Source organism: Aptenodytes patagonicus, chromosome 7, assembly GCF_965638725.1.
Source record: "Aptenodytes patagonicus chromosome 7, bAptPat1.pri.cur, whole genome shotgun sequence".
Taxonomy (NCBI): Eukaryota; Metazoa; Chordata; class Aves; order Sphenisciformes; family Spheniscidae; genus Aptenodytes; species Aptenodytes patagonicus.
In genome coordinates, this window is record NC_134955.1 from 65,452,104 (window position 1) to 65,467,374 (window position 15,271).

A 15,271-nucleotide genomic window follows, 5' to 3' on the forward strand; every position below is an offset into this window, starting at 1 on the left:
TGCAGACAACCATGCCTGTGAGGGAGGTAAAGGGTGGATATAGAAAAGAGGCATTAGAGCCACACAGTGTTCTTTATAAACCCTTGAGCCTTACACTTCGCAGCTGGTGAAGGAACTTGGTCTTTTATAGCAGCATTCTGCTGTTTCAGTCCTCGTGCTACTCTGCCTTGCAGTTTGGAAGTGAAGAGAAAGGCTTAAGATGGTTACGTACGTGGGAAACACTCTCCGGAGAGATCCATGGATAAAGCCTGGCAAGGGGCAATGCTGGTGAACGGCTTTAGCAGAAGCGCGGTAGATACGGATGCTGCAATAAAACTGGAGACAAGATGTATTAAACAGCTACTTCTGATTTTAAAATATCAGTTTCCTACATGAATTATTCCAGTAGTCTAATTCTTAAAAATTCTTTCCATTTTGATTTCTTCCAAATTAAATTCTCAGCAGTTGGATCTTGCGTGCCTTTGTTAGAAGAGCTCATTATCACAAATCTCTTTAAATACTTGTAAGACAATACTCGGATCGCTTAACAACCTCATGTCTCTTTACTTTCTTATTGCAAGGCAAGCGTTTTCCAAAGAAGTTTAAAAAAAAAAAATGAGAACACGCAGTAAGTTGGCCTTCAGGGTAGGATTTGTCTTCAGTACTTGCAAGTTAGAAAACAACCTTTAAAGGATTGGAATGAAAAATTGGTTTCCTACTTTTGGTAATGACAATTGCTTTGCTAATTTTTCATCTTTGTCTTTCCTTCTCAGGAATGTTTTGGTTTCTCATATAATAGCAGAGCGCCTAGTTTATCTTGCATTAAGTTTGGACCCCAGATCACAAGTCTGTGGCCTACGAAAGTAGTTTTGTGTGCAGGTAAAGGCTGTCCCCAAGCCCATATTCAATTATTGCTTCAATGTACAGTAAAGCAATAGCTTGGGTATTAAACTAGAAACTGATACAAGGTCTTGCATTATGCGATCGGAGCGCTCTATAGTTTTAAAGATTCAATGCTGAAGCCAAAGCGAATATCCTGAATTTGTTAGTAAATACCTTGAAAGAAAGTGTACTAACTCACTGTGAGTAGTGACTGCAGGCTTTTCTGGAAGTCTCCATCACATGGAAAAACTGTCATACTGAACTTTATCTTCTACTCTTTTTCTGTTTGTTTGTTCCCCCCCCCCTTCATTTTGTCTATTCAGTACTTCCCCCCCCCCCCAAAATCAGTGAAGGTGTGAGAAGTTAGGGGTCACTCAGGAAGGATGGAAAGCTTGCGATACATTGAAAGAAACACGTTTTGTATTGCTGGACAGTGGCTCATACCTTTGATATGCACTTGAAAATGTCTGGGAACTTGTCTTACGTTATCCCTGAATCTGGGAAGGTCTTCCAAAAAGAGAATGAGAAAGGGATATTCTATACAGCTTCTGAATCTTGTTTTCGAAATTCTTACTTTGTCACCACCTGGGACAAGTTTTTGCTTGTGCACAAAGCCTCTGCACTTCACCGACAGAGAAAGCAGCAACCCAGGAGGCCGTATTTATAGAGCGTCTGGCTAGTGGAGTGGTGCACTGAGGGTTCGTATGCCAGCCTGCCAGGCAAAGCAGAAGGAAGCTCAAGCATAATTGCCCTGACGGCAAGGAAGGAAAGACGTTGCGTTTGTACAAGGATGTGTGCAGACCTCCAGCAACAAAAGGCAGAGGTTACCTGCAAACTTTTCTGGAATTGAGCAAGCTTGTGTCAATTTTGAGTCTTCACCTTCCGGTGAAGCGGACGTGGTTTAGCTGTGTAAGCAAACAGGTCAAACAGCCCAGCTCAATTTTAGGTATCTTTTAATATTAATTCTGCAAAATGTACTGAGTAGGACTACAGCTTATGCTCATCTGTCGTTCCCTAAGACTATGTGATGACTCCCATGCTTTTCTAGATATTACTTTGGCTATGTAGATAATGTGCATAAGTGGAAAATCGCTGTATACTTAAATATCTCAAACCAAGATGGGCATCTGCATTATATAGTCTTCCATTTCAGGCATCTTGGAGGCAGTAGGCTGAAGTCTGCTGCTGACAAATCTCAGAGTAAACTGAAACTTGGCAAAGCACGCTCTTGATTTCTGGAGCAAAGAAATGTGGAATTCAGACAGTGGTAATTAGTTTATTAGTCCACAGGCTATTTCACAAACACAAAGGGATATTATCGCTATTTGCTGTCCATGACGCTCATCAGACAGTAATTGTCACGGTGAGTGATTATGCACTAGATTTTAAATGTCGATTCTGGCCAGACAAAAATTACTCTCAGGGATAGAAAGGAAAGAAGATTTCCTACTGTAGTGTGGTACCTCACGCCGCCCCCCCCCCCCCTTTCTCCTCGTGCTGCTGAGTGATGCTCCTGCAACGAGGCTCTGCAAACACAAGCGTGAAGGCTTGCAATAGACTGAATTTAAGCAAAATTTGTTGTTCTATTCAAAAGTGTCGTAAGGGGGACAGGATTGGTGACGATGGACCAGTGGGTATTTTAGCCTTATCCTAGCAAACGCTTTTCCATGTGGTTAGCTAAAGAACTGGGATTCTTTTGAGAGGTCCCGTGGAGCCGTGTTCTCACCGGACCTCGCAATGTAACTCTGCTTTAGCAGAAATTGCGTTGAAGCTTTTTTTCAGATGCAATTCTATTTCTATAATGACCTTCAATCTATTAAATCCCCTTAAAATTTCCAATGTGAATCATTAAAAGATGCCTCCCCTGCTTCAAATCCCATTGCTATCTATTTGACTATTCAGAGTTTATTGGTAAAGTACTTTGAAAATGTTGAAATCCATAAATTTGCTCCAATATTTAGAAATGCTTCTGCAATAAATACAACAGAACAGCTAAAGATATAGGAGATAAGGGCTTTGATTTGACACCCTAATGTAAGATCACCCAGGGAATTATATTTTTCTTCCCCCACCTGACCTATTTCTGTTTTCTCTTGCTGTACAGCTAGTTCTACAGATGGTAAATTCGAATCTGTGCAACACAGAAGCCAAATGAGAGAAAAAAGGAGCTGCTTCCAAGAGCTCTGCTTCCAGAGAAGGTCCGTGTAAGTCCCCCTTACAGCACAACCTTCAGCGCTCCTTCCTCGTGCCCTCCTCCATGCACGGAAATCAATGTCCAGTTATGCCCAAAGCTCCTAGAAATGTAATGCCTTAATTTAGGGGTATCTCTGATCAATATCTGCAAAGATCAGATCCTCACAGGCTACGTAAGTCTTTTTGATTCTTCTGCTAATACAGTTTAGACAGGCCAAGCATATGCAAGAATTCTTGCTGGTTTGTAGGTTTTTGTCAGGATTTGGGAGAGCAGAGGTGGCTGCTTCTCCCATGGCATTTTAGTCCATCAACTTTCAACTTTTTCTACTTCTTTTTTCTCCGAACTTTCATCCGTTTTTGTCTCAATGAGTGTGTGTTAGTAACTTTCTGTGCAGTCCAAATGCACTTTCATAACAAAGATCAAGCAGTTCCAGGAGCAGCGCAGCTACTGACGCTTGGCTTCCCCTGTCTCTCCTGCACAGCTTCGTAGGTACGGCTTGCAGGAGCCAGGTCTGAGGCACTGACTCCTCTGACACATGGCTGAACTTAACTGGGACAGAAGCTGCGGAGAGGAGAGGAGAACTGCCAGCAGTCAGGTGCACGTGGCATGATAACACAGAATTTATTTCCTTAGGAAACTTTACCATAAAGGGCTGTTAGGCTCCTTGCCTGGATTATGAGAAGTGCTATTCCAACAGCAGCCCCCTGGTTCCTATCAAGTGCTTCAGACTTGACCAAACTAAGAAGGGGCCCTAACTGTCATGTGCAGGAGCATGCTGTCTTGCAGCAGGTATCAGGTACGTACAGAGTCTACCCTTTAGTTTATGAATTCAGTGCCTAGAATAAATTAGTTAGACTGTTAAGACACCCCCCCCCCCTTTTTTTTCCCCTCCCCTTTTAATCAAGTATAATTTATATCCCTGTGTGCTGGTTTTGGCTAGGATAGAGTTAATTTTCTTCTTTTCTGCTGCGGGGGGAGTGAAAGAGCAGCTGTGTGGTGCTTAGTTGTGTCTGGGGTTAAACGAAGACACCTTGCTAAATCCACTGCTTTCTCTTTTCCTATTCTAAATTACCAAACCAGTTTCAAATCGTTGGCAATGAAATGTATGCAGTATGTAACTTAATGGAACAATATCCAACCTATTATTGGGATTTGAAATCTAATAATTAAATGTAAATGCTTGGATTCATTGTCTAGGAAAACAGAAGCTATAAATAAGCCATTTAATGTCATACTGCTATTTTCTTTTGATCAGGCTTCAATTAGTCACTGACGTAGGATATTCTGTTTTGGCTGCATCATTATTGCAGCAGGGAGCGTTAGCATGAAATCCAGATCCTGCAGCAATAAATAACAGCTCAATTTCCAGTGTCATTTCTTCATAAGCTTGATTTCATGGGATGACTGTTTGACCAACATTCATTCATTATGGTAGGATAGTTGCAAGGCAGAACTGGGATAAGTATTATATCTCAGTGCTTTATTGAACAGAACAGGAACAGAAAAATCAGATGAAAGGGAAGCATTTCCCTTACAACAATCTTTTTCAGTAGCCACGTTGTGCAAAATAAGGTAAGGCTTAGCAGCAGTGATTTCAAGCTTGCTGTGGAAATACTAGCAGTCAGTTAAAATTGTGTGACCTTACTTCCATACTGGCTTGTCTCCGTCTGTGCTGCCTGACTTGGCAGTGGTTGAAGTCCCCAAAACACAGCTTTGAAATGTATTTTCCTTTACTGTAGCCTTGATTTGTTTTCCGTGTGTTCGCATGCTATCATTCCCATCCATCATCCTCATCAGTTTGTTCGTGCCAATACATTTTCCGAGTAACGTCCTACTGTCTGGAAATGCCTCTTTGCAGAGTTGGGGTAGTTACCTTTTTGCCTGCAAAAAGAGGACTGGGCAGGTGAGAGGAGGAGAAGGGTTTCTGGCATCGCTGTGCCAGTGGGATGGGAGTGTGAGCGATGCAGGGAGGACATACCTGCTCTGTACGGGTACGGTTCCTCCCTGCCCCGGGTCCTGGGGAGAGAGGGCCGTGGGGTAACCCTGACCCACTCCCCCTGGCCTCCCCAGTCCTTAGATTTTCCATCCCACAACACACTCCCCTTGAGCGCCTCGATGACTGGGCACCTCCTGAGCCCTCCTTGCCCCAACCTGGCATGTGCCCTCTCTCATTCAGTTTTCCTTTTCTTCTTCTTACCGGAGACCATCTTTCATCCTGTCCTAAACTATTCCCTCTCCCTCAAGAGGCAACCCTTACTCCTTATTGCCAAACCCACTGCAACCTCAAACTACGTGCCTCTGACTTGGAGCTCATGTAGGCTCCAGTTGTTTTGTCTGAGCCTGCTCCTCCTGCCCTCCAGAGCTCATACCCTCAGTACCCGCCCTTCTGTGGGATCCCCTGGCAGGTCAAGTCGTGCCTCTCTCCTGGCTCTTCTAGAAGAAAGACATCCTCTCCTCTGCTAACACGAGGATGTGAAAGACCTGGACATAGCGAGTCAGTAACGACCCAAAATCAATCAGATGCTTAAAGGGGAGGATATGTAGAAAAAAGGTGTGTGTTAGTCCGGAACAGAGCTTGTCTCTCTGCAGAAGAGGATTCTGTTTTAATCTCAAAATTAAACCTGATGTTTTTCTATCCATGGCTAAGTTAAAAAAAAAAAAAAGAATATTTTATTATTTTTACCTTGGGTGCACTCGTGCTTGCTTGAATGATGGAGATCTTCCCTCTTCTAAGTACAGAAACATGATGAGACAGATTAAGTACAGCTCTCCTGTAAACTGCAGGACTTAATTCTCTTCCTGCCAGAGTCAATGATGGAAGTCTGCTGCTGTCACCAGAAGTAAAATAAAGATCTGTGAGGAGATTGGACAAATCTGCTGTGTCTATATGGGAAACTGGTCAGTACTAACAGGAGCGATGTGGACTCATTTCCTCTTCCTGCAGTAAATTTATCCTATTAATATCATCTACTATTGTGTGTATATTAGCTGGGTGACCTCTAGAAAGCTTTTATGGTTATAAGCTTCAGAGAGAATGTGTGATCCCCGTTTGCTTCCTGCCTGTCTTACAATGATGCACCCATCAGCTCCAGAGAAAAATTAACTAAATTTATGCCGCATTATTTGTGGACAGTACGTGAGCATACAGTCAATCACTTAAGCACATACAATAAAACCCAACCCCTTGATGTTAAGTAGAGACAGTTTTTCTAAGGCTGTCTAGACACAATGTCTGCGTACAAAAGAATTTGGTTATGAACAGGGCAGCATTGTTCAAAAGATTATATTCTGCTACTGGGGAAATTGAAAGGAATTTTTTTGCTTTCAAGAGCAGGGATCTACCCTTTCCTGGTGCAGTTGTCATTTCATGACCAGTGTTACTAAGATACTGTCTTTTCTCCTCTGAGACTCTCCATTATTATTACTTACCTAAAATATGCTGTCTTGAGAAAAAACTGCTTATCTAGTCTCTGATGTGAGAAAAAATGGAAATTAAGCAGTGTAACTTCGCTTTCTTTCTCTGAAGAATACCAAATGCCTACAGGAGAGGTATTTTGTACAGACTGCAGTAAACATCAGTATGATGCTGAGAAGCAAGGTGCGTACTGTCTGTTTTGGCACCCTGTGATGGAAGTGGACTGACGTTTTGTAGACCATGGAAGAAGGTAGCTTGCACGAAGTGCACTGCTCTGACCCACACCTGCAGAGGAGAAGGGACGCTGGGGAAAAATGTGGGTTTGGAATGACGTTTTATAATTGGGAGGGCTACAATGGGGTGAAAACGAAGACCAGGCAAAATCCGTTTCAACATTTATCTTCCTTCAGGGATGATCAGATGTTTAAGAAATTAGAGAAACAAGTAATTTTTGAACATGTCAAATCTGACTATGTCCAGGAAAACACTTTACTCCAATCGTCCCAGTATATCAGAATAGGGTTGTCACAGCCATGTCAGTCAAAGACTGTGTCTGGATCTCTTGCTCTGACCGCCTGTGCTATTCTGGTGGTTGGACACTATAGTTTCGTCTCAAAGATTAGCAATTTCTTAGGTATGGATGAGCATGTTGCTAATGCAAGTTTAGTGCATCTGACATCTCCCCAGCAGTAGACCAAATAAAATGTAATGCCATATGATAGGAATTTGGAGGGAAGGGCACCCCAGAAAGTTACCTGTCCTTCTTCTATCTCCTACATCTATCTATAGGTGTGCGACTCCTTTAAGCTGGGCTTTGTGTGGGGTTTAGAGAAGCTGGGGTCCTTCTCTTCAGTGCTGAAGACAGGATAACATAAGGAGCAGGGAGCTGTATTTAGTGCTTCCAACCATTTCCTACTCCCATGTGCCAAACAGGTTTGGCAAAGGAGAGATTCTGAATAAAACCACCTCTGGATGAAATGCCATGAGCCTTCTTTAGGCACGTATGAAGATTCAGTGCCCAATGGCTTCAGTGATAAAAACACCTTGATGATGGTGATAACAAGACCAAACCCCAAAACCGGTTCCTTGGACCTTGGTTTGAAGTTCCCGCATTCCTGTGACATGGAGAATCCTTCTCATTCCAGACTTGCCCTTGGGTCAGGCAGGGAGACTGAGTGGGCAAAATCTTTGCTGCTCAGCCTGGAGTCACTGCCTGTTTCTTAGGTAGTAGCAGGAGGTTTGGGAGACCTTTGCCTCAAACAGAAACCCTGCATGGACACAGTCCTGCACATGCAATCAAACAACCAAAATGGGGAAAAAGAACAGATGAGCCAATTTTAATCAATCTGTCACACAGTCGCTCCTTGGATTAAAAAAAAATGATGTGCCTTCTCAGTTGAAGACGACTGTGAAACTGTGATGTACAGAAGCTGTCATTGTCTCTGATCTCTTTAGAGACACGTTGCTAGTTCCGCCACAACTCTCCGTGCTAGGCAGAGAATATCACCCAAAGCAGGAAAATTGGTAACTGTTGGACGGTGGCCCTCGGGTTTGTACTGGTACCCATGCCTTTTCAGCACCCTGGGGCCAATCTCTGCGGGGTGGGTTTTCTAAAAGGAGTATAGGCCAGCATAGTTTTCCCCTTTCAGTGTCAGTGGCCGTTTGGCCGTTGCTGAACTCTTGAAAATATAACCTCTAGCGTGTGTTGCTGTTGAGTGACGCTAAAGGCCAACGGGTTCAGAAATTCAGTTCCGTACAACTGGAGCCTGCAGGATGTCTGATCCCTTCATACAGTCATCACTGACACTAATTAAAGAGGTAAACCTCAACTTCAATTTTCTAGCCTTATGTTTAGGGTCAAACCCAACATTTTATTATCTTTTCAGCTTAATCTGTGAGTCATTTGTAATGCATTTTCCTTATAAAGCAACATCTGTATGTTGTATTCTTTACATATTGAAGGAGTTGAGAGTCTTTTAGTATTTCAAGTTGAGTGGGAATCCCTGGGGTACAGTTTGGCACACTACTCTGAAAACATACCTTTTAGTCATTTCACTGCTGGGTTTCAACTCAAATGGCTGATCGAGGATTTAAACAGCTGGATTTCAGCGTCTGTTTGCCACATGCCAGCTGCCAGCAAAGCAAGAAATTATTATACTGGGCCATGATTTACATATTTGACCTTTGAGCATAAGAGGATATAGCAGACATTGTCAGAATCAAATACAGTATAAAGCCCTGTGAAGTATGAAACTTGTCTTGTTAGACTGTCGGATCTTTATAAATTAATGTCTGGTTTGAAAGTGTCTTTAAATGACAAAAGCATTTTGTTTTTATCAGGGTTTATCTGTCTAATCTAATTAAAGTAGACATAGCTTACAAAGACTGCTGAATATAAAGCATGCTTGAAGAAAAGCAGAGGTGTGTAGCAATAGCACCATGAAATTGAATTTGTGGTACTCTTTCAGTTAATCTGCATCGATTAATCCATATGCAGAAGACTACAGGCTCTGACCTGAGCTCAAGTATGAAAACGTTACTACTGTGATATCAGAATTTGTAAATAAGTTATAAATTATAATGAGTGATGTCTTCCCAATGGCAGAGAGCTGTTCCCCTCTGGGGCAGAGCTGTGTTTCAGAAAGCCCTGTAGGTATCAACGTACTTCCATGGACAGGGCATTTGTTCGTTCTGTGCTGGAGTTGGCATTTCACGGGTCGTGGCACGTGTGACAGCACGAATGATTTGCTATGCCATAGTGTGCCTGCTGTTTGCTTGGTTTATAAGAGTGGATTCGAGATGGATTGTGACTCAGAGATAATATTCAGGATTGTTTTATGATAGTTGTGAAAAAGGGGTGCTATATGCGCTCTCAGCATGGCCTCCACATTCTTATTTCACAAAGAACAGGCTTGGCTCTCTCCAGCTGTGTTACAGCGGAGTTAAAATGGAGACCCCTGCGGAAAGGACACGGGCATGATTGCAATGAGACAGTTACAGAGCGATGTGGCCCTGGCAGTGATGCTCATAGGTGAAAGGAGGAGCTTCGTCATCTCTCGCTCTTCTCTTCTTCCTCCCCTGGTAATTCTTCAGTTGCTGACAAGTTGGTGACCCAAGAGAGACAACAGCAAACTGGCAACCCTATGGTCACCTAAGCTGTCTCTGTACGGTTGTAGAGTTTGCTTCTCAGAGGCCTGCTGGAACCTGTTTTTCTGTACGACCTTGTGTCTCTGTGAGCCCTGCTGGTCCCGTGACGTGGGATGACTCTGCACCCACAAGGAGCTTGTTAAATTCAGTGGGAACAGGGTAATGAACTTAAATCGGAAATAGTCTGAGGACTAAGGTGTTGATGGACATCCACATTTCCCCAGAGGGTAAAAAGAGTTCAGGCTGGAAGATTTGGTTCTGTCTGCTGCTGAAACTTCTTGCCTGTTACTGTCTGGGTCTATGCTGTGCCGAGGTTTGGTTTGGCCAAGTGCCTCTCTGGGGTTTGGGACTCTTGTCATATTTATTTTCCTGGCTGGATTTTGATTAGTTCGCTAGTTCTATGAGTTTATTCTAACAGGATTCACAGGAAGAGATGGTAGCTTTGTTTCAGGAGACTTCATTTCCAGCTTTGTCTAATTTGTAAACTTCACTCATCACCGAGGCAATGTTGGAAACAGAGCATTAGCACTGGTGGTGATGCATGTCGAAACGAGGTGTCTTTTTTCCAGTGCACTGGACATGAACAATAGGGAAATGAATGAATTAAGATAATGTATCTTTGAACTTCTGTAGTTTTGATTAAGAAGCTTCATCTTCAACTTCTGAGCCCAGAGGAGAGGATTAATGGAGCTATGTCATTGCCCACTAGTCTGTCATAAAAGCCTAAAATGTCCTTTCAAAAGACCATTAGAGGAAAGCTATGCAATGCAGAAGTGATTTGAATTAAATTGGTTATTGTCAGTCACATATAGTTTACATAGCTTCTATATTTATTGGAGAATTTTTTTCACATTGCAATGAACTCAGAGCAGATCTCCAGGCAATTACCTGGCGTGCAATTAGAGAGCCCAGTTCTCACCCACGTCGATGTTTAGCCAACTTCTTTGGATTTGAATTCTTGAATTACACTGGGCTGAATGTGATCAGCATCATCACCATAAATGACCGGTTTAACAGGCGAGAAAATGTGGCCATACTTGAAGTGACGGTGTAAAGGTATACATGCTTTCAAAAGTGGCTGGGAAAACTGAGACGCACATTACCAGTAGTGTGCAATATACACGGTCAGTTACTTAGTACAGGTTCAATAAAGGCAAAAACAAAGTGCAAGAGTAAAGTGCTGCAGTGTTAAAAGCTTGCATTCCAGATCCTTAAAAATATAAAGTGAAACACAGTGCTGCCATCTCAGAGTAAATGTCTACTGTTCTGTTGCTTATAGCATTTCTATCCAGGTTGTCTAAAAAAAAGTATATTGCATATCAGTCTATCAGTCTATTCACCTTAATTCTTTTTATTTCTGTCAGCTCCCTTGGCTGTTTATAGCAAATTTGACAGAATGATAATGCTTAGTATTTTTCAGGTATTATGAGTATTGTGGATACATGTCCATGTTACTGCCCTCCTGATCAGGAGCTGCAGTACTGTTGCAACCCCTACCAGACATCAGGGAACCCATATGTCGGTTTTCATGCACGCATCCGCAGGAGCACAGGCGTCATGTCTTGGTGATCACAGAGAAACCTCTTTTTGTTAAAAATGATTTAAGATTAGTTAATGTCCCCCCCCCCCCCCCCCCCCCCCCCGCATTGTAACAACATGTCAATGGTTGTTTATATCAATGGTTGCTTTGCCTGTTTGGGTAGCTTCCTTTGGCACTAGTTCTGCAGGTGTCGCTCAGGCAGTTTTCCTCGCTGAGTTTCTCCTGAGACAGGGTGAAGCATTAAACAGAGAGGAATGCTAATCTCGGAAGCTGTCATATAGAGGGTGCCATTTATTTTCACGCTCAACCATGTATTGCCTTGCCTTGTAGATGTCAGAAGGGCTCAAAACTTGGCAGGAACCAGGGAGTTACTCAAGGACTTCATGCCAAGCAAAAGTCTGTGTTCTCTTGGAAAGTTTGCACATCTCTGTATTGAGGATGAGTTTTGCATTAATTAGACCCATTTTTATATTATTTCAGGGCATGCTAGTCAGCCGTGGTCAATTGTAAGTTTACGTGGTGGCTGTTGTTTTCAGAGCCTGTGTTTGCCTTTTTTTTTTTTTTAAAGTCTTAAATTGATACCTTTTCCCCAATTTTTTTTCTCAAGCTCTGATCATACAATGTATTTGGCATTGGCAAACCAAGGAGAGCAATCCACTTTTTCCCCAATTAGTGGTATTTTATTCCTTATTACTAGGAGCTATGCTTGACAAATACACCTTTCCAGAGCAAAGATATAGTAGCCTTAAGAAAGGAGTCTCCTTACTTTCCTAAGGACCATGACTGAGGAGTTCCACAGCCTGGGCTTGGGGTTGTGCCTTTACTCTCCTCCTCATCCACTCCAGATATGTGGTTTTCTTTTTTCCTGATATCACTGTATATATGACAACTCCTAAATCTTCAGGGAACTCCCCAAGAATGTCCCTGTTCCAGGTAAATTCTTCCTGGCAGTCAGTTTTTGAGAAATGTGTCTTAAGCAGCTCTTAATCTTTGCAAGGTGCAACTTACTGACACTGTAGAGTATGATTCCCGAATCAATATTTGCAGTACTTAGACTGGGACAGATATCAGGCAAACTGGTCTGCTGTATCACTTTTTTTTTTTTAAATTGAGGCTATCCTTGCACCATTGGGTCAGGGTGTATTTTGTTGAAATTTTGTCCTTTTCTTGATCATGGAGATTCTTAACTTCCTATTTGCCTTTACATTTTTCTTTCTGAGTTTTTCTTCCAGAACTTTTTGCTCAGAATTTAAGGGTTGAGAAATGCATTTTGCTGAGGTACCACATATATAATAAACATGTAAAACAGGAATTTTAGTAAATGTATCCAAACTATAATACAAACTCTTTGCCCATATTGTGTAAAATCAGGTTATGATCAAGAAGCTGAAGTGAACCTTCAGTTTTGCTATGGATTTATCATTATTGGAATTACCTTGGTTTGGGTGCAATACCTGTATGTTAGAGATGCTCACTACCAATTTTTAGAAGCTCCAGCTCTTCTAGTGGCCATAGGGTCTTCAGTACATTTCTCCTGGATTGAATCCATCATAGCTACAGGCCTTTTTCAGCAGAATAGTGTTATCCCACCAGGTTAGACGTGCCTCAAGCAAACTGTGGATTAGTGGTTTTTTCTTACTGTTAAGCCTTGGACTTCATTTTCCAGGTCTGGATGGAAAAGGAGGAGATGAATAATGTTTGAGAGTTTCCTTGCAACAGCAATGCCAGTAAGGCAGTGTCTGTGCTGGAGCAGCTATGATATGGCTGCAGTCAGTGCAGTGCTATTTCGCAGCAATTCAGATCTCCTGGGCTAGATTTTGCAGGTCTGTTCATGGGGCCGTTCTGCAGTTTGTAACACAGGTACCCCCACAAGCAGCAAGAAGTAATTATTTTTTCTGTAAGATGGGTCATTCTGCTAAGTGCTAAGTATGGTATGATTTACTTCCACAGCAGCCTCGACAACTCCTGTTTTCTGACTTCATTCTTCTCACCCCAGTGCTCATTCAGCCGCTGCCAGTTTGTGTTGTGTTAAGCTCAGGAAGTGAAATGAGCAGAAAGTCTTCTAAAGCAGGAGGAGTGGCTTTGTGTGCCTGAGACCTTCAGACAGGACTGGTGTCCCATTGTCCACCTTTATCTAATTACCATCTGAGAATACATTTCCTGATTGCTGCATTGTGCTTTCTGTACTTACAGTTGGCAGGATTTCTGCCAGAGCGTTTCTATCAGCTTTACTCGCTTCCTTTGATTTTAATTTACGGATCAGCTATGCCCTCTCAAGGTTAAACCTACTTTGTCTGTCCCTTTGCAAACCAGTTCTTCACATTCTTTAGAAATTTAGCAAATGACAGAAAGTCACACTCCAAGACAAATATGCAGCAGCTGTGGGGACAGATTAAAGAATCTTAACATACTTGTTTGTAATGCTGTGTTCAGGGTATAAAGGTTATCTTTCTTTCAGAACTACCAGCAAAGAGTAAACAACCTATTGAGACAAAGTCTAACGTTAGCTTGTATAGGGAAAAGTGATTCTGGTGCTAATTTTTCCAGTGAGTTCATCAAATTACATCTGGCATACATGGCTTCATTTCCTACCTGATAGGTTTATAACTCACTCTGTTCTAACCTCTCTCTTGGATGCCTACTCCTGTGAACTTGGCCGGCAAACCCACACCACCTCGTTTCCTCATCCATTTCTCCTCTCTTACTGTTGAACCTACAGCCACCCTTCCTGACCTCTCTTGTGTGCCGTGCATTAAATATCCCCTGTCCGGTCACTGTCTTTGCTTGCCTGAATGGCTACCAGTTTCTTCTTGGTCTGCCAGCTGCCTGCGTGGTTCGCTGCAGTACTTACTATGTGCAGCTACTCAACATTGTTATTTCCCTTGGTCTGTCTCATTAGATAGCACAACTCAGCTCCTTTCTCATGACCAATCCAATTCAAACTTCTAGTGCATTAACTCCTGATTCCTTACTGTAACTCCTTGCCTACTTCTACAGTCTTCCTCCTCCAACCTCTGTTTGCACAGTAATGTTGCCTCAGCTACCCGAGGTCCTCTCCCCTCCACGCTCTCTTCCATTTCTTTACTTGCAGGGCATCTCAAGAATAGCGTTTCTAAGACCCCCACAAACTGCTTTTCAGTTCCTTCTCCAAACTCAGCGATGTCATTGATGTCCACAAGAAGCGGATGAACTGAGCTGACATGAAAGTGTTTTTAACATTTTATTCACTCCACCACAAAATTTTGTGAGAAATTTTACTTCTGCTAGAAAGACCTAGAAATCTGGGGCAAACCCAGTAATGATAGGTTGAAAAAAAAAAAAAATCTATGTTTCCAATCGGAAACCAGAGGTTTGGCACCTAATATGAAAATCAATATTTTTTTCATTGGAAAACACGGTGGTTTTTTTTTTATTTTAAAATAGTGCTGATAAGTTTTTTTAACCTACTTCAAATGCTACACAAAATACTAACATAATCACTGTCAGTGCTTTGCTTGTGTATGAGCTCTCACCTTTCCCCCCCCACTATTTGTTTCTCTCTCTTTCTGAGTTGTGAATTAATCAGGACACAGACAGGTTGCTCATAGTACCTGAAATATCTTGAGACCTATTGAAATATAAATAGTCCTCATAGATGCTTAATACTAGGAAAAATACATTAGGGCATGTTTGAACTTGAGAGGCTCATCACTGAAGGACGAGGATAGACTTAAAAGTTCCCTGCATGGCTGAGAATTTGGGTGTTCATGTTAGTTAATCTGTTTGGGTAATTTTAATACGAGAGTTTTATGTAGTGTTGAAGTGAACAGCACCTGGTATTGCTCTGTTCCCTGTGCATGGGAGAGGAGATAGGGAAAGACAGCATGAAGCCGCAGCCAGAAGTCAGTGAAGAGCCTATGCATGTCCAAGGTCTCTTGCAGCTATGGAGTCCCCCATGTTTTAGGCTGAGAGCCCAGAGGTCTTTCGAACAAGAGGCTGTTTTTCAGAAAGCCTCTTGGCTTTCTGTGCACGGGCTGTATATTGGGACCTCTGCCAATGACAGGTCAGTAAGGGGCCAGTTCAGAAGCAAAGCATCCTCCCTGCTGGCAAAACCTCCCAGGAATGCACCTGGGAA